Below are 16,758 nucleotides of genomic sequence, written 5' to 3' on the forward strand. Positions count from 1 at the left end.
AGAGATTGTTAACACAAGAAAGAACAAGAAAACACTTCCCTCTTCCTTAACAGTCATATCTAAACTCCTCTTAAGGATGAGATGAACATATTCAAGTTAAGGACAACATTAGCTTGATTCACTACTTCCTGAAATTTACATAAAGCATAAATAGTCCGACCTCATTTACAACTCAATTTCTGCCCCTAAGGAGTGCAGAGGAGAAAGATGGATTGCAGTAATTCCAGAAGTGTAACTACATGYGTAGTTTCTCTCCACGCCTCATCCTCAGAGGATAACAGCCCCCAGCAAAGCAAGCACTAAGGCGAGGGAGAGCACGTGGACATGCAGTTCTCATTCCTCTTAGTAGGACATGCTTGATAGTTATTGATGAAATATCAGTTATTTGATAGCAAGAATAGTTAGATGGAGCTCTAKATTTTTAATTCCCGTACCTCCTCTAAATCTGACTGCTGCTCCTAAGGGCAAGCAGGGTCTTTTCACACACTTCCACACTTTACACATATCTGTACTCTTCTTATGAATTCTAAACATCGAGGAACCACTGGAGTTTAACTTGAAGCCATATGGGTCTTTTTAGTACTTCAGATTTTAGGAAACAGCAGCATTTCAGTTCTTGCAAAAACAACTTAATAAGCAACAAGACAGAGTTCCTGTAAGCTTCCATGACTATTCTAAAACACCAGCAAGAAAAGAATCAAAATTTGCAGCATCTTCCGCTTACTACTGACTTAGGACTAAGTGCTTGTGCAGGTTGAAGTCCTAACAGAAGCAGCACCAGGAAAGAATGAGATAACGAAGAACAAATTCAGAATTTTACAGCGTGATGAATACTAGTACCTCTCCAGTAAAGAGCATCATGGCAAATGCCCCACCCTCCTGTCAGCTTTTATSGTACCCCCTACACTGCAAACAAAGACTTGTTTGTACAGCAGAAACACTTGTGCCATGGGGGCAGYCCAGTGCCCTGTGAAGGACATAAAGTTTCCATTTCTCTCTGTAGAAGTCTGTGCAGCACTGAAAACCTTATAAGCATCAGCTACTCTAACTTCTSTATTATCTCTACAGAGCACACTGCAGCCTTTGACAAGAGTTTAAGCTCATCTTTTACGTGCAGTATCCAGCTTGAAAACTCCCCAGGGACTTAGCCTGGTTTCCGGCCCTTGCTTGAGCTGGATATGTTTGCGTCATTACTGCTCCTGCCGTCATTCTGGAGATATGCAAGTCAGAGMAAACTCTGTCTTATGGCAAAACTCACTCCTGAAATTTTTCTATATAGGCAGTAAGCAATAATAAGGGTTACTATTGCTACATACAAGACATTTGATCAATTAGTTTCACAATCATCGTCTTGTCAAGAATGGATTTTATCCAGAAACAGTTCTCTACCAAAGAGGCTGTCTAAAAAGAAAAGCAATCCTGTTCCATAGCACCATAGAACGGTCTGGGTTGGAAAGGATCACTCAGTTCCAACCCCCTGCCATGGCAGGGACTCCCTTCACCAGACCAGGTTGCTGAAAGCACCATCCAACCTTTAACACTTTCAGAGATGAGGCATTTCTAGAGTGCTACCTCCAGAAAATGACTAATGATGGATGAAATAAAAAATATGCATCATCTTTAATCAACACCTCTTCATAATATAAAGACATATAATTGCATTACTACACCCTACTTATTTCATATTATAGCATCACTTTCAAATATATTTTCCAGGGAATAGTTACCAAAGAAGCTACTGATTTTTCTTTAAGCAAAAATTCCAAAATTTGCAAATGCTTACTTGTCTCAGAGAAGTAATGGATTTATATGAACAACCGAAAACACCATTAGATGCTTTACTTAGTCACCAGTATCAATCCTCAGCACTTTCATGTTTACAGTGAGAAACTGCATTGTGTATCTTGTGTGGTGAGGAATTGGTCTGCTTTTTTTTCTTTTAACACAACCTTGGTACTAAGATCCATCTGAAATTCATTTTGTAAGATCTTACTCAATGTCTGAGCTATTAATGTTTGTCATTCAGCAAGCTCTGCTGGCCACTGAATAGCAGAAATCACCATTCTGTATTATCTTTTGGCATTGTAGGCAAAGGTAAGGTGATAAATGGGACTTAGACTTGAGAAAAACTGCAGAGCTAATCCCCAAACACCCAGTAAATTCTRCCAGTAAGCAGGACAGCTTGAATTCATTATTGTTATGGATCTAGAAAATACGGAGACCTATTTTTTTCTAAAATGACCAAAACAAAGTCTCTAAAGCTTCTCCTGAGCCATAACTATAACCTTCTCTGATGTACAGACATAAAATTATTAYAATAAATATTTCTACATGTAGAGAACAGTACCAGAAAAAAGTTCAAAGCTTATGGGAAATACTGTAAAAATAACTGGTAACATTATATTTGTGAACATGTCAGTTGTTTCAGAGGCACACACTACAAAGTGAAGAAATTTAACACTAAAAGCAAACAGAAGACTCTGCCAAACAAAAACCTAAAAGACAGGAGAACTCCAATCTTACTATTGCAGATTCATACAAATAGTCTTAAAACAGATAAAAGACAATACTGAATACAATCATGAYATGGTGAACTTATTCTGGGAAGCCCTTGACAAGCATTGCAGTGGAACTGCCACTCCAAGTCATCAAAAACACCAACCAATTTTAAAATGTAATTTCTTAAAATTAAGTACATATTAAGTTCATAACATATATTTAAATGAAAACAGAAACTTTTATTTACTTACTTAATGGAATAGTATTTTGAAGGCAAAAACCAAACACAAAAAACTGTCCATTTTCCATCATGTATCATAAAGATTGCAATAAAATTTGAAGCCTTCACAAACCTGAAATTCTCATTTCTGAACATTTATCTTCAATCAAATTACCACTCAATCAACAGAACTAGTATGGCAAACAACCTTCTTCTGTAACCCCTTCCCTAGGGTGTCCTGACTGCCGAGTGGGAAGGAGTGTCAAAGATGACAAAGTATTATGGGAGACCAGCTAAGTTTCAGCCTTAGGTTCTGTCCATCCTCCTAACAAAGGAAACTTGGAGAAAATAACTCTCCAGAGAACAGTGAGTAGAGAACAGTGATGATCTGTGAGCTGGGAACATGTTCAGTAGGCCACACTGCTCCAGACAAAGTGTCTTGAAAGGGGAATATTTCACAGCTCTTGACCAGAGAGCACCTCATTCCCCCAGGAAATGGCACAAACGAGGTTAGTCACCACTGAAATCACATTTGTGTGAACAGCTCAAGTAACAAATCAAGTGAATCTATAAATATATTATAACTCAGAAAACTCTTGCTTTAAAGAATTAATTTCCATTCATTTCTGTAACATTTCCTCATGAAAGTCACACATAGCCTCTGCTCTCATGACTATGCAATTAACCAAGCAATACCTAATGGGGGAGAAATATTTTTTCATAAATGTTCACATTAGTGRAAAAATTACTACCACGAAAAAGCCCAGCAGTGACTATGCACTTTACATTTGCAGACTGATACTTCCAGAATAGCTGTCTTGAACTCAGGTTTTACTTCTCCTTTCCATGGTAAAATCTAGAACCACTGAGATCAGCAATGTCAAGAGTTCACACACTGTGAAGATGGAAAGAMAAGCTTCTTTTCCTCTTCCTTCTGTAYGCTGCACAGAAAAACATTTAAATGCATGTGGGTTTTGCTGCTTTTTGCTTTTTGTTTATATTGGCACGTGTGAATATGCAGTAGGATGGCTCCATGCACATGAGAAACACTTACTGAAGTGCAGCTGAATTAAAAAMCTAAATTTTGTACTTACTTTTGAAAGTGACGGGGGAAGCAGTCACTCTTAGCTAGCATGGGACTGCATTCTAGAAGCTAAACCCAAAGAACTGTGCTCCCAGAAAACTGTGCAGAGAGAAATGGTGTTTTTGGAACCAAACCACCAAGGACACTCACAACCAAAAAGCAGAACGCTTAACAAGCTGGACAGGCTGTGATATCTTGTCCTGTACRCCTTTTAGACTCCCCAAAGGCTTCTGTTCACAGCAAAACAAAAGGAGATCTTCCAAAGATTTTCATGAAAAGAAACAGTGGYAGAAGAGTAGCTCAAGGGCTAAGAAACTCACGTGGAAAGGTGGCAAAACAACTTTATCCCTCTGGTCTGAGCTTTGCAGAACACACATCTGGATTTGGTTTTCCAAATGCTCCATGATGCCACCTGGCACCACACTACTGTTCTGGGGTGAGTACTTCTGTCCTCCTCCTCCTCTGSTTTTGACTAGAAATTTCATACCAGAGTTTCTCTTACTATGGAGAACACAGGGAATCAGGAGCTGCCTATTTTTTTTTTTTCAACTTGAGAGAATTTCACATGAAACAGTAGCAAAATATTTCTTATAATTAGAAAGCCCTGAGGTATCTAGAAAATGCATCTCTGCATGCTATTAGCAATCTGGTCTCTGTGATGTTATACACACTATCAGGAACTGCATGGCAATATCTGACACAGGCTCAGGGCCCATTGCCCACACATTACAGCTTTAGGAGTCATGCACAGTATTGCTACATTTTAAGYGTGCAGCTTTGTTGTCTGCTTCTCCTTCAATTTTTCTCAGTGACTCAGTGACTCCAAAATCAGACCAGAGAGAAAAAGAATCAAAGGATTTGAATCATCTCCTAATGAAGCAATAAAAAGACCACACAAACCTCAGGAAAAGCTGAATCCAATCCATCCTGAAGGGTTCTGTGTTCTACATTTTGTAAAACTGTGCTGTCACAGGGAAGACCTCCAGTTAAACACAGACCAAGCTGTTTCCATGAAAATCACTATGAAAATTCAATGAACAGGATGGACCAGCAGACAGGAACTATTCCCACATCAAATGGGTATTTCTCCTAATACACAAAAAAAGCTTTCTGGAAAGGTTGCTCTGAAGTTTACTAAAATTCTGGCAACAATTTTAAGAGAACATTTTTTTCACAACCAGCTTCCCCCTCAAACCAGGTTGATGGCATTCTCAAAAATACTTTGGAAGAACAAGAGTATTTTTAGAAAAAATGAGATGGTTTCAAAGAATACTAATTATTTTAAAACATTTTAGGTGAAGATATCATGAGACTAATTGACTCCAGTATCAGAAGTGAAGACATATCTTTCTCTTTGTGTTTTTGCTTTATAGTTTCTACAAAAAACCCACCAACTATTGTCATGGGTTCTGGTGCATTCCTTAGACAAAGGTTGGCCTTGTGCTCTTCAGACAGGATGAAGCAGGGCACCACACCATTTGCCTTCACCAAGAATATTATTTTTGGAATTAGGTCCAGAAACTGTTCTTATAAATGTATAATCAACCTCCGAAGTCCAGAAGCTACTGCTATAAAGGTATGAACAACCTCAAACACCAGGTACCTAAGCCTTGTTATGAATTATTTGAACCAGCTTCTCAAAGCTCATAAATCTCTAATCACTTGTCTTCCAGACCAATCCTCATTTCAGATTTAATGCTACTTCCTAGTCCTGAAGAGGACTTCAGGACAAATGAATAGCAGTAACTGATAAACCCCTGGTCTGAGGAACAAGAGCCAGGAATTGGAGTCAGAAGCTGCTACTCACAGTGTTATACACCCCCAGCAGGCCASTGGCAGAAGCACTGTCACACTATCACCTGCTTTTAAAAACCTCAGAAATACTTCGATTCCTTTGAATGGTTAACTCTTAGCTTTCCTGCTCTCCCRTTTTAACATCTGGCAAGCCCTGCTTTATTTTCAGCTGAATGCTTTGAGGTACAGGCTATGCCAGACTTCCCATGTAGCACCAAGCGCTCAGAAATTCAGACCACCAGACAAAACAAATGTTACTTCAATTAGCTGAAAAGACAGCCTCAACCAGTGGGTTAGGAGTRTTATTCCTTCATGGAAGGACATCTTAAATGTGACAATCCTCTGCAGACATAAAGCTGGGAAAAAAAAAAAAACCMAAAAAAAAMMMCCAAAAACCCAAACCATTTAAAACAATTGAAATCCCTAAAAAATCTCTTTGAAAAGTACTTCTGCAAGCATAACAGATAATGAGGCCTSRTTCTCYATACTCATGTTTCTCATCCTTGGCYGTTGTGATCACAGCCTCTCTTCAGGTCAGGTATTCAATAAAGGCTCACATCCACCTGGACTGTCTGATGTCTAACTATGGTTGAGTTCACAGTGAAGTCTCTTAAAAGATGAATTAGAGGATTTCTTCTTCCTTCTCATTCTTGTGAAACACAGRGGAACATCATGACCCTTCTGCCAACCTGACTGAAATCTGCCAGTTAACTTCAAACTTCCCAGTGGGAAAACTCAGTGGTCAGATACACATGGACACACTCTGATCACACAAACTTAGGTTTTCTGAGACAAACAAACTGAGAGCAGCTGCATATAAAATTACATTTGTRTACTACAAGTAATTTTCAATTATCAATAATTATTCAAAGGAAAGATCTCCAATTGTGAAGGAAAAGAGAAAAGCAAAAAAGCACAGAAGCAGCTAAGCCATTAAATGTTACCAATAACTTTGCAAGAYTGAAACCAGACTTCAGACATGCTGGTGGTATTTAAAAAATAACAGTCTGAGTGGCAGAAAGTGCTCTAATTTTCAGCATTGTAGTGCACCTTAAATCCTAAAATGAATTCTCATCAGAGCATGCTTATTAAGCTGTGTTATTCAAGCCATCTTCTACCTTCACAGTTTATGYAATACAGGATATTTTCCAGGCAAAACTTAAATCCACAACACTGTGTAGATAGAGCACTCAATTAGCTCTGTCTCTTAAAACTCATTTTCCTCCTCCTCTTCTATTCATGTTTCTGACACACGAGCTGGAATAATTTTTAGAACTCCAATTTTGCRGCCCCCTCACTGCTGTTGCACCTCCCACTACATTCTCAACAGGCTTTTTCTTCTGAAAAAGTAAAATCAAAAGATCACTTTTCAAAAGGAGAAACATCTGGCAACTGCAATTTCCATGACAATGACTTGACTACAGAACCCAATTCTCAACCTAACTGTGTATTCAGAAACTCACTACTGAATTTTGTATGCATCTTTCATCTTATCCTCTCCTTGGAGGAAAGCCTTCCTATTGAAAATGTCACACAAATTCTAGACTTTCAAATTAAGCAAATATTGGATAAATTATTAACATTCCTAATCCTATTTGAAATCTGTTTAGTCAAACACTCTACTGCATTCGTATTTACACTCCTCCAACTGGTGCTACATCTTTTGAATCCACAGATTTCCAATATTACTGGTCCCTAGGCTTCTCAGGTGCCTTTTAGACTATCTATGTTCATATGGCTATTGCTGCTTGGACCATTTGCTGCCAAGTAGCATGTGGATACTTCTGCCCCTGTAGCACAGACCAAGGGAATTTTCAACTGGGATCTCAGCTCAGTAAATCATCCCCATATGCTCAGGGGTTGTGATAAACACAGCTCTAGAAGGCTGAAGGCCTCAAATCTTCTTCTCAGATTTAGGAATCTGCAATTCCTTGTCACACCAACAAAATTATCTCGCTGTTCTGTTGATTTACTAGGTAAGAAATCTTCTTTTACTATTAGATTATGTAAATTTTGTAAACTTCCTATGAAGCATGTAGGCGTGATCAGCGTAACCTAACCTTCTTTTTCCCCCTCAGTCTCTCATAAAAGAATCAAGACATTAAATTCTCAATCAATAGCTTCAATTCTGCACAATTACATGCCATTGTTAAGTTACAGGATTCATATTATTTTTCTAATTACGGAAAAGAATTTCTCTAAAACACATGAAGGATGCCACACTGCTCCTCACTGCTCTGTTCAGACAGATTTAGCTTTAGAAGACCAGCTAAACCTTGTCTTTAGGAGAATGCCCAGCCATTTGAGGCACTTTCATAAAGATGTAGATCACAGGATCATATATTATTGTACTCTTAATTACATGATCACAGGTAATTCTGCTAGAAATAGTCAGTAGCACTCAGCACGTGCCTGTCTGCCTCCCCTGACTCCAGCAGAGCCTGGCAGTGATTTAAGTGACAGCAGAGCTGCTGCTCTCTGACTCAGAGCACGATTTGCAACGCAGGTCATCCCACATAATAACATCTGAGCACAAAATTTAGGTGCTTTGCATTTAATCAGCCAGCAGTGGCAGCACTAATGCTGCCATGGTCAGCTGCTGAACGCTGTTTCTACCTTCCAACCACGAAACTAATGCCTACACGTGATCCCAGGAAGGAAAATACTGAGCTACCTGTGCACATCCCTTTACAAGATCCAACCAATATTGTACTTATATGAAAAGCATTTCTGAAAGGCTCAAAATTTGGCCTAACCTTAAAGCTAATGTCAATAGTCAAAGGCAGTTTTCTTTTATAAATAYCATTCCTCTGGCAAACTTTCAGCTTTCAATTTCCAGTATTTTTAGAACCAAAGTTTTTCAGAGGAACACTGATTTATTTTAGTATTTTAATTAGGATTCTGAAACATTTTCAAATTTTCTCCCCACACATTCTTATTCGGGTATTCCATGAAATTTTCAACCTCCCATAGAATCTGGACATTTTCACACAGAATGGTTAAAATTTGGGAAAGTTACAAGCAGCTGGAAATAGAGCTTTGAAAGGAAACACCTACAAATCTTAAACTAAAGCTGTCAACAGCTTTTCAAAGTAGTATAATGCCTACAGCATCTTCAGATTATCTCAGCTCATAAAAATCTTCTGAAAAGCTTTTCTAACAAGAACTAGTTGGCTGCCTTGSAATCACAGCTAAGGGAGAGTGGGTCCCTCAGCCAGCCAATTCCATTAGCAATTATCACCCAGAAGTTTTTGTGAATGCTCTGAAGACCACACATGCTGCATCTACCTGGAACAGCGAGAGCTTGTAAAGTTTTAGTAACCATTTATGGTCCTATGAAGCCGACAGACCACTCTGCTGACACTTTCTCATTCACTGCCGTGGGCAATTCAGGCAAGCATTCTGTCTGTGCTACTGTTTAACTAAATGCTGGCTTTACTTTTTCTCCGATTGTGTCAAATTCTAAGGTAGTTGGACTAAATCCAGATTTCAATTAGTACAGATGTCATGGTCATAATTTATTCTGAAGTCAGACTAATGACAAGTTCTCATTATAAAAGCTGTTCAGCAATTTCCCTCTGGTAAAGTAAAAAAAAAAAAAAAAAAAAAAAAAAAGCAACAAAAAAAACTTCTGTGGGGTACAGAAAGCAAAGTGGGTAAGCACAATCATGTTCCAAAACTCTGCCAATCCAAATGCTTTTACAAGTTCACCTTATGGAGGTTTGTTCTACATTTCAAAGATTATTTCTCTCCCAAAGCATAGGACTTTTGTAATCAGATTTGCACAACTGAACTATGTAATTCCCCAGAGAAGCAAAGGTCTATGCTGGATGAAGACAGTGACTGAGAGATTCCAATCCCATATACAGTTTGGATAAAATTGCTTTGTTGCACCTTCACAGTTGCCCCCTGCATTAGTGCCTTCCATGTTCAGCACCTTTTAAAAAAGGAGGCTGTATTCACAGTTTATCCATATGTAAAATGGGAATAATCATCACCATCCTTTCACAGGAGGGTAACAAGATTTAATAGTTAAAATATTTGTACTGTTTAGGCATCATAAATCTCCCTCCATTTTGACAAAAACACGGCAGAGGCAGGTCAGTCAGTTCATCCTGATCTCCTGTTTCCACAGACCCTTCACTGCAGCACAGGAACAGAAGTCAAAAAGGTAAAATGCTGCCCAGCCCACCACCCCTGCAGCCGCCTCCAGGAAACACTGCAGTCCAGAATATCAGTAGCTGCAAGAATTGGATCCAGACCACAGTTCCCTTCCTCCGTCCCAGTGATTTGGGAGTGTTCAGACTTAAAAGACCACAACTCAGTTATCAAAAGTGTATTGTAAGAGAGMCCATGGGACAGGGAGAGGACAGCATTGCTCATATGTAACTAGAAAATACACATCATAATACRATCCCTACAGAGGAGAAAGAATACATGGAAAGGCTAAAAATAGGAGGTGTACTAAATTTAACAAAGGATCGTACGTAAATGTGCAGTGTTAATGTGGAAGAACAGCTACACAGCCTCAAGCATGCCTACTCACCTTTCCCCCCCTTCCCATGAGTAGCCCTCTCTTATATGTGGCTCTCTTTCCAAGTGTGTTAGAGTATTTGGCAGGAAAAGTGTGATTTTTTTTAAAGATAATTAAGGTAGTTACAATTATTGAAGGATCCCATGCAAACAAAGAACATGCAACAGGCTCTCAGGAAACACCTCGGGAGACAGCCACTTCTTTGCAAAGACATGAGCACCCTCTGGTGCCCAAGACAGATTGAGCACCTCATTTAAACCAAGAACTCACTTCTGAAGTGATCAGTAAGAAGCCATCTCTGTTTGCCATCTTTTCCTARTGCACCATGTCTCAGAATTAGTAAACTTGTAAGAGGAGGTTGAAATGACTACATGATCAAGCACAGATCACAACAGGCGGGGTGATGAAGTCCTTTCACACAGGAAAACTGAGGCACACGGGCAGGTGGCCTTCCTCAACACCCCGCCCCCAAAAATCCCAATGCCAGTTTTAAAATGAGTATCAGTTGCCCACTCGAGAACAACTTGTAAGGGCCACCTCACCGAGTTTATCTCATATGGGGAACATAACTCTAATCGGCACAGAGTGTGAGGAAAAAGAAATGTAGCTTTTGYAAGTGCTCATCTGATCTGAGATATGCTCATTATAGATGCAAATACTAGCTAAGCTCTCATTCTTAGTATTAAACACTGCCAGCATGTTACAAAGCCCTGCTACACAAAATTTATCAAACCTCATGCTGTTTTTTTCTTTCCATTTTGCTGATTATGAGAGAACTATGGGGCTCCACCCAAAAAACACTATTGAGTGACCCCAGTGTGTTGCTTAGGCACCCAGGCCTCTGGGATGGAAATCTGTATAAGGACACRGACGAGATGAACACAAAATAGTTYRGAAGCATTAGCCCAARCACACACAGTGCTTAATTCCAGGAAATAGTACTTCCATTGATTATTCCTGGTAAATACAATTGTCATTGAAATCACTGTTCATGGAAAAGCTCTTCAAACTTAGAGCAACAGGTGTTCCCTGCTTTCATTGTTTCTCACCAGCCAGTTGACAATTAACAGAGTATCCCACCTGGATATACTAAAATATCATAGGATTCTAGAAACTGACACTAAAATGGGCAACTGAACAGCCAAACCCACTTTTTGGAGGGTCACTATTCCCTTGGTGTAAAGGAAACAGACACCACCAAACAGAAAAAGCTAAGAGGTTCAGTTTCTAGTGTTTAGGCCACCAAGGCAGTCAGAAAAACAGGACCTGTGAGAGGAGGCCGGGAGAACTGAGCCTACTCAGATTAGACAAGGCTGAGGGTGACCTTACTGCTGTCTGCAACTACCTAACTGAAATACACCAAAAAGATGGACCTAGACTTTTCTTKAAGGTGCACAATGATAGCAAAATGGCAGAGAACACGAGGGGAAACATAGAACACTTCAGTCACATTCCAGAAAAAAAAAAGAATTATCAAAAGGGTGGTCAAGCACTAGCACAGGCTGCCCAGAGGAAGTGTGCAATATCCACCCTGGGAGATGGTCAAGAGTGGCCAGGACAAGTCTGGAACAGCCTGGTCTGGTTAGACCAGACCTGGTTTTGAGCAGGCTGGAAGTCCTTTCCAATGTAAATGATGATTCTATKATTCTAATTATAGCTTGGTGTCCCTTTGCCCAAATATAATGCTCATCCTTCCAAGCTGCTCCAGAGCCTACAAAGAAAAGTAGGGTTCATGTATTAACAAAAATCTAGATGCACTTTCAAAAAACGCAAAACTCTGACTGTTAGGTGTAATTTTTATCCACATCAAATCTGCCTGGAACATCTCTCTAAATAACCACTGTCTCTGTCATCAAATTCTATTAATTTTACTGCCAACTGCAAGTTTGAAACTTTTCTTTATTCCTGGCAATGATCCACTGAGTAATTCCTGAATTTCCTGAGTTTCTGACAATACATGTATTTTTCAGAAACCAACATACCATTAGGGCAGGCATGTCGAAGTTATTAAGATCTGCACTCACAGACCAGAGGATCTGGACAGACAACTCTGGGTGACAAAGGTGGATTATTATCAAACTTATCATTAGACAATGTTAGATAACTATGACTATCACAATCTGACCTATTTGAGCCACTTCATCAGAAGAGCCATCAATGCCTCTAAAATGACATTTGGAGAGATGGTWATTTCTGCAAGCCAAAGCCAAGACTTGGTTACAGTAGGAGGTAATTTATCCCATGGATTCTAAACCTGTCAACTCTGTATTTGTAGGGTGGTATTTTATAAAGCACATAGTGTCATAGAGATGTCAGCATCAAACTCAAAATAAACTCCTGGAACAAAGGAAAGTTATGGGGGTTTTCAAACAGTTTTCACTTGCCTGACAAAGTGCCAAAGAATCTGTGATTTTATCAGCTAATCTTCTGCAATGCACACAGCCTATCTGCTGAACAAGTAAATGATAAGTAAATTGCCATTATTTGAAATCTATAGTTCAAGAAGAAACCATGACGTACTCCTGATGCTCACAGGAAGAYTCACAATGCAATAAGTAGTTAAAGGTTACCCGATAGCATTTGGTTGATTTTCTCCTTACACTGCAAACATCATTTTTTTTCCCCCGTGATGAAATGCTGTAAAAACCAATTGGCCATTAAGTACAGAGAAGTGTCTTTGTGGTTGGTTCTGTCTCKCAAGCTTACAACAGACAATATCAGACCAATGTGCAGCTGAGAAAAATTCAATGTAATCACCAGCTGGCACTCCAGTGAAATTGAGTCTTCTTTGCAGATCAAAGAAGCAGAACTCCTCAAAGTTCTAGGAAAGTATCTTTTGTGGAGATTGTATCTTTTCCTGGAAGAGTTTAAAATGCCCTTTTTTTTTTTTTTTAAATGACAACTGTTTTGCAACAGGAAGTAGGCAATTTGAAAATTATGAAAAGTTGTTTTACAAACGTTCAGGAAAGCTCATTAGCAGGAAGGAGTTTAGTCTTTTCATATGAGCACTTCTGAATGTGTCTTGGGTTGATTYTATGATAACACTCTATTCCTATACTCCATCTGCTTGTATGGCCAAAAGGCACCTGTGCCTATAAATGTGACCTGGAAGAAGGGGCAGGGGTGGCTGGGAAGGCAGCACGGGCAGTTAAAAGCTGGGCAGCTGCACACCGGGTGTTGGTAGCTTAGCTGGAGGCTGTGAGAGTTCACCTCCCTGCCTGCAGGAGAGTTATATTGTTGCTGTTTAGCTAGCTCGGGTTTGTTAGCTTGGGCAACCAGCTCTCCTTGGACTGCCACCCCTTCCACAACTCCCGTGATTTTCTTTCTGGAATGGATCAGTGGGGCTTCGGTCTGAAAAAGTGAGAAGCAAGTGCTGATCAGCCAGAGGCCGGCGGGGACAAGACGCGCTGCTCTGTCTCGTCCCGGACTCCAGAAGCCAAGCCGGTGACAGAAAAGCACCGAGCCCTCTGTTTCATCCACAGTGAGGAGAGGACTGCCACCAGGTTCCCACTGTTGCCCAAGCAGCCACGTGGACTTTTCTTTTGTTTCTTTTTTTTTTCCCCTAGGATAAGAGCCGCGCCATCTTTCTCCGCACCACATGGCTGAGCGGCTGTGGGGACAGGGGGCGGCGTGCGTTCCTGGACTGTTAAATATCTAACAGTTACTTTTTATCTGTGTCCTGTGGGCATCTTGTTTTGTTAACAAACTATTTTTTCTCTTCACTTTGCCCAAACATCTATTTCATATTGGGAAATAGATGGGAAAAAATCATCAAATTTTTCACTTCAGAGGAAACATTTACCCTGTAACATTTTTCTCTGAAAACATTGTCTCAAACTGAGACAGAATGACAGATCTTCACCAAAATTATTCCATTTTACCAGCTCATCCAGTATGGCTGAGATTACTGGATCCCAAGCGAAGCTCCTGTAAACCAGTGCAGCCCCATGAGCTGTTCTGTCTTTATAAAGTCTTCAGCTGAAAATCTGAACATGCCATGAGAAACCCAGGACTTGCTATTGTCAAGTTCTATAAATTCCTGATTCACTTCCTATTTGCTAAGATCCATTTCCAAAAAAAGAAAATAAGTATTTTCCAATCATGAATCAAAGCATTTTAGAAAAACTCTCATTTTTCTTCCCTGACTTGTCTAAACTGATGATTTCCACGTTGATATTCTCCAAGCTGGGGTTTTACTAATGAACTGATGATAATAATTACAGCAAACATGTAACACAAAAGTTGTGAAATATTCTGTTGAASTGAGCTGAACTGCTCATCCCTTGATATATTTAATATTTTTGCCAAAATTATAAGACTGCAAGCTCTGGCAGCTAGGAAAGCAAATTTCATACATATTTTGCYCTAACTTCACAAAAAGAACTAAGGTAGTTGGACACTTTAATTCCACCAACTATGTCCTCCTACATCCACAAGATCAAAGCCAGATAATATCAATTAGACAAGACACCCGGCTTTTATGTGCCTTGATTTCCCTATTAACAAGGAGGAAATAATTTGTCTGTACTGTTGTTCAAACAGTCTTGGTAATGTAGAATGCCGCTGTCAGATTGCAGGGGTAACAATAACTGCTTAAAGGGTGGAAGAAAAGGAAATCCTCTGATTGCACCTATGTGCAGTGTTTCCATGTGCAATCAGGCTYTGTATCTGTGGTGTACAGAGCCCACTGTTCTCTGGAAAATGCTGCACTTCTGTATCTGGAACACTTCTAAGTGTCAGAGTGCACCAAACCCATGAATCAAAGGAAACTAACATTGTTAAGATTATGGACCAATACATCCATGCATGTGATTGCATGAAAGGTATCATAACAGAATAATAAAGCATTCCAGCAGCCAAGAGGGACAGCACATCTCAGATGGAGAAAAGCAGGTTTCCCTTTGGGAACTTACTGCTCACTATTCACAGCAGCCATGTCTCACACAATTACAAACCAGATACCAGAATGTACCAGAACTGATCTGAAATACTGTCATTTAATGATAAGGAAAGCTGTTTTCCAATGATTAGAAGGCCTGCAAAGCCAAAGAGCAGTCTTTGGAAATACAACAGAATGAGTTATTAAGTAGCTGGTCATTGAACATCTAAGACAACAACATAATAATAAAAGATAATGTGAATTTGTCAAGAACAAATCTTTTTCTGACACAGTGAGCAAGGGAGAAGCCACAGGTGTGACAAACAGGGAACTGATAAGGCTTTTAATCTGTCACCTGAGTRTCTGACAAGCTGAGTAAGGCCTAAAGAGCAGCTACCACATGAAGATGTAATTAGGAATACTTCCCTTGCCAACTGGGAATCAGATGGTTTTCCACAATGATCTGCCATGCACCTGCTTTATTTTGTATTTTTCTTACTACACTGAAAATGAAACTGAGAAAGCATACTYCCAGAATCTGGGCTGACAGCTAAGGTGGGAAAGATTGCAGGCAGTTTAGAAGYAGAACTCAGAATGACAACCTGAAATGGTACAGAAACAAATGCAAAGTWCTACAAAGAAAATTCAAATGAAAGGGGAGAAGTTGGCCAGACAGCAAAATCACAGGATATCTGATAGTTACAGCAGATCACAGTGAGAGTGAGAGTTCAGAACAGTTCAGGAAAGAAATATGGTAACTTTGGCAATATGAAGATCTAAGACACATGAAACAAATATTTTGCTCTGCTCAGCAGCAGTGAAAGACACTGTAGCTGGCAAGAAATCCACAGGCTAAACACCACATTTAGAGAAAATTGCAGGCAGATTGGAAAAGAGCTGAATTTTAAAACCACAGCTATCAGTAGAAAAATATAAAGAGAATAAAATGAATTTATTGAAAAAAAAAGTGAAATGAGGGAAAGGGCGAAGTTATAATCTTCAAGTACTTCTACATATAAAAGACAAAACAGAGCATCTTTAACCCACCAAGGACAGAACAAATAATCGCTGGTATAACTTCCAGTTCAGAATAAAATACGAAAAAACCTCAGTGGCCTATAAAAGTCATCATGCAGTGGAATTATGTCAACAGATCATGCAGTTCCTATCACTAAGGCTTTTCAAAAGAAATTAAACAAACATGCCATTAAACATTTTTTAGACGTTGCTGTAAGTTTCCACACTGCATTAATAAAGTTAACTTAGAGTCACCTCAGAGGTGTCATGCCCAGGGACAGTCAAGTGCAACAAAGCAAATGCTTTACCTAAGGTACAGCTCAAAAAGCAAGACTTCTGCTGACACGAGTGAATTCAACATGGGAATTGAAAATTACAGTTTTACCTGGATTAAACAAAACAGTTGTAACCCTTGGATCTGAAAACAAACAGCTGGCATTTCTATTTAAGTGGCAAATGCTGATCTTGAGTTTATGTTCTGAAAGCAAGGTRTAAAATAAGYTGCTGGAGGGGCTGGGGCAAAYCTGAGGCGCTCAGGACAGGTATTTMAGGGTGGGCCCRGCAGCAGGTGCACCTGCCAGGATACTGCACGTGGCTTGCGTATGAGTACAAATTGCAACTCAAAGCTGTTGATTTTTTTAAAATCAGCTCTACAACATTGGGGTTTGCACACCATCTTGGGCAAAGGGGACTCAGTTGAGTGCCATTATGATCACAGAATATGCCACAAA

General features: G+C 39.6%; 1 protein-coding gene across 1 annotated transcript in view; it reads right to left on the reverse strand.

The window, feature by feature from the left end:
* The window catches only part of NME7 (NME/NM23 family member 7), an 87,768-nt gene that overhangs the window by 70,347 nt on the left and 663 nt on the right, over window positions 1–16,758 (reverse strand). The gene's annotated exons all lie outside the window — the stretch shown is intronic.

This window comes from Malurus melanocephalus, unplaced genomic scaffold, assembly GCF_030028575.1.
Source record: "Malurus melanocephalus ecotype Western Australia unplaced genomic scaffold, MMel_1.1 scaffold_36, whole genome shotgun sequence".
In the NCBI taxonomy this organism is placed as follows: domain Eukaryota; kingdom Metazoa; phylum Chordata; class Aves; order Passeriformes; family Maluridae; genus Malurus; species Malurus melanocephalus.